Source organism: Setaria italica, chromosome II (genome assembly GCF_000263155.2).
Source record: "Setaria italica strain Yugu1 chromosome II, Setaria_italica_v2.0, whole genome shotgun sequence".
NCBI classification, from domain to species: Eukaryota; Viridiplantae; Streptophyta; class Magnoliopsida; order Poales; family Poaceae; genus Setaria; species Setaria italica.
In genome coordinates, this window is record NC_028451.1 from 39,882,049 (window position 1) to 39,886,110 (window position 4,062).

Sequence of the window (4,062 nt, forward strand, 5' to 3'; positions counted from 1 at the left end):
GCACTACTAAGTATATATATGCTCCAAATATAATGCATATACACCCTACGCGATGCATGTTGAGCAAAATCATGTAACCCATGTGCGTGCAGTGCTGGTGGAGAAGATCCTGCGAGTTCAGCCGGACGTGAAGAAGCTCTACCTGCTGGTGAGGGTGTCCGACAACACGGCCGCCGAGCAGCGTGTGCTCCATGAGGTGTGGTTGTATTTTTAAGTGTGCATATGCATTTCTTATATATATGTCATGTTTTCTTCATTATATTATTCACGCATCATCAATATTTTGGAATGATTAGGGCAGCTCATCTTTTTTTATCTAAAAGAGATAATGCATAGACATGATGATGCGTGAATAATATAATGAAGAAAACATGACATATATATAAGAAATGCATATGCACACTTAAAAATACAACCACACCTCATGGAGCACACGCTGCTCGGCGGCCGTGTTGTCGGACACCCTCACCAGCAGGTAGAGCTTCTTCACGTCCGGCTGAACTCGCAGGATCTTCTCCACCAGCACTGCACGCACATGGGTTACATGATTTTGCTCAACATGCATCGCGTAGGGTGTATATGCATTATATTTGGAGCATATATATACTTAGTAGTGCAGTGTGTATATATACAGATATGTAAAGTACATTTTCCTAGGAAGCCAGTGGAGCCGGTGATGAGGATGATCCTATCCTTGAAAAACCCAGCAACCTTAGCAGCGTCCATGGATGCCGCCAGTCTGACGTGCCCGGCAGCCTAAGCCTCAAGCTACCAAATTCTAACGATTTGTAGTGTAATGTGTGTGAGCTCTTGCCTTGTCTTGGTGTCTAGCCATGCCAAGTATACACATATATATAGCCGGGCGGGGGTCATCAACTCATCGTGTGCATACCTGCCCTCCATCAAATAATCTAAGGTCGCCACGTTTCTTCTTTATTTTGGGCCACTAAAGTATGTTTTTTAAATTAAGAAAATTATCCGGTCCTAGACATTCACATGCGAGTGTCTACGACTACAAAGAAACAAATCCGGCTACTTAGCCAGAAGATACATGATTACTTAGACTCCACGCCTCAAAATGAGGAAAAAACATGAAAGAGATTAAGAAAGAAAGCTAGAAAGATTAAGCTTCAAACTTCTTCTATGCTCTTGCTTCACCCTTGCATTGGGCTTATGCAGCAACTAATCCCCTCACATCTGCTATTTTCTTAGAAACTTCAGAAGTTAGGATCATCCTGCATCGACGGGCACCTGCTTCCTAGTGCTCTCTAGTTGCATAGAAACTGCACTTAGTCAATCTCTACCATAAACTCTAGCAACCCAAACAAGTGCACTGAAACAACCCGTGCACCGCCATCCCTTCAAGCCGATATGGTACCGCCATCCCAAGGACTCCAAAACGGGCGCCTCAAGAGGAAAGCAATGCCAAGATGCCGCCACCGCCCGAACCTATGAGTTGGTTCTTCGATTTTCACCTGGAAAATGTCCTTGGAGGTTGAGATCCTCACCGCAATGCCTTCAACAAGGAGAACGATGCATCGTGGCATCGTTGTCACCGACACCAGTCATAGCTTTCGCCTGAGAACCTCGACACCCTGACAACCCAAAGGCCGATGGCTACTGCCATGTCCGGTCCACCTCGGGTCCCATGTGCCCTTGCCGGCCGACGCCGCCTCCATGGAGCCGAGCAACGGCCACCAGGAGCTGACATGAACCACGCTCGAGTGGATCCACCACAGGGCACCAAAATTGGCCGAGCGGAATCGCATCTATCACCCAAGAGACCGGCCGCTTGCTGTCGCTGCCCTGGAGCGTCGGAGAAGGAGATCTGGGCAAAGCACATGCCGCCACCAACATCACTGGCCGACACCCTCCGCACCTGGCCCCTACCGCAGACCTAGGATAGGGCGGCGGGCACCAGGAGTTGGTGACGATAGGCGCGTGCAGCTGCTAGAGTAGGCAGCCAAGCCGACGCAGGATGCCGCCCCACCGCCGATGCCCCGACCCGCGACTGTAAGCACGCTCGCCGCCATCTTCCCGAGCCATGGCACCGTCGATTTGCCAACTGAGCGTGGCAACCACCAGTGGGTATCAATCGTTTTCTTCCTCCCATTTTTTTTCGAATGGCATTGCTAGCGCCCGGACGTCCGATGGGATTTCCCATCGGACGGTTCGTTGCAACATCAAAACAAAATATTTGCAACATGAAAAATATGTGAAAAAATGACCACATTGTTTGACTCTAGGATAGAAAATTCCTGCAATATGGACGCTATATTTCATGCAACATTTACTATGAAACATGCATAAACAACTATTGCAACGTATGTCGAGCCGTCCGATTTTTTAAAAATTCCGGACGTTAGTGCCGTAGCATTACGGACTTTCAAAAAGTAGATGGTGGGTGATGTACAGATAGTTTTATTTGTTCTTTCCATATTTGGAACAAAGCATTGAAGCAACGATGACTTTTACATACACTAACATTTATGCACGTGCACTCTATAAATATTGCATTATTTGAATCCATTAATTATAACATAGCATTCCATGTATCGGCGACTTAAGTTGTCGTGCGGTTTAAACTTGTCTTACTGCAAGTTTTCTCCTCATATGTACTCTATATACCCGTAAGGGTGGATGCAATTAACAACAGATTATAAGGGTTTGTACAGTATTCAATCTATTCTCAAACAAACATGAGATGTACATTTGCAAGTTCTCCAGCAACGTGTCATTTAGGAAGGAATTGATTGGTTGCATGGGAGGACCAGGGCGACACGGCTAGATATGATGGCCAAGGCGCTGGTGTTTTGAAGCCAGTCCGGCGTCTTTTTACATTATATATACTTTATATGATAATAAATAAATACATGTAGTTTAATGTTTGATCAAAGTCAAACTTTTTTTGTTATTGCATTATTAATATTTTTTCCATGACTCATTCATAGCAAATAGAAATCTAACTCAGCAGTAAGTGATTGGTTCGATAGAGCAAGTTAGTTAGATGATATTTCTTTTTAGGGCAGGTTAGATGATATTTATTAGTACGGCAAAGGGACAAACACATGGGGCATATGATTGGTTTGCTTCCACACACGTATTTTTGCCAAACTGTGTCAAATGTGTGACTAGCAATTTATTTCCCGCACCGTACAGGAAATAGTCAAGGACCGACGGGGCACCCCGGCAGGAGCCACAGTCATGGCAAATAACTAGAACACAGTTGCACCTGTAACCTGCAGTAGTGTATATATCGGGCATGTTCGCTTCAGCTTATAAGCCGGCTGAAAAGCTGAAACGGCTCATTTGTTGTGAGAGGAAAATACTGTTTGGTGGCTGATAAACCAGCTGAATAAGCTGAAGCGAGCAGGCCGATCATTCCCACAAATTAAACCTGCTATCACGGCAGCTGGATCGGCGTCAGGACGGTGTGGTAGCTAGTATATAAGTGACTGTGCGCGGGGGGTCCCGGCAAGCAGGCTACCATCGGGTCAAGTCTAATCACAATTCACAATTATCACATGGCCCGACACGCACCTCCAAGGCTGCGACGGATTCCATCAAAACAGGCCACCTCCCCAGCAACTAACCACCCGATCGAGAGCGTGGTAGCAAGGCACGTGTGGTCGATCGAGAAACGCGGCGCGCGTCGGCGGCGGCCGCGCCGCGTTCTTGTGCTCTGCTGCGGCTGGTCGTTGTGCCGGTGCGGCGGCTTCACCACGGCGCCGCATTGCGCATCTGCATGGCCTACTGCACCCGTATGTCTTCAACTCGAAGCACTGCTCAGTCTTCTTCAAAAGGATGTATCGGATTCTTTGCGAGAGGGAGCCTGCACCGATGTGAAGCGCACACTTCGCTGCAATCAATACCGTTTAGCTAGTGTGGGAACCTCAGTGTCTCACTACTTAGTTTTGTTAAGGACCAATTGGGCGTTTGGGCCTGCGCCGGCACACAAGCTGCAATCGGGCCGGGAGCTTTTTGCCGGTCCAATCGCGATATGGATCTAGGCATCTAGCTAGCATTAGCCTGCTTATTATCTCTGCTGAAAACTGACGAGAC

General features: G+C 47.3%; 2 pseudogenes; one reads left to right on the forward strand and one right to left on the reverse strand.

Annotated features, from left to right (window-relative positions):
• The window catches only part of LOC101758611, a 2,286-nt pseudogene extending 1,560 nt beyond the window's left edge, over positions 1-726 (reverse strand).
• Positions 727-3,745: 3,019 nt separating this feature from the next.
• LOC111256403 overlaps positions 3,746-4,062 on the forward strand; it is a 2,863-nt pseudogene continuing 2,546 nt past the window's right edge.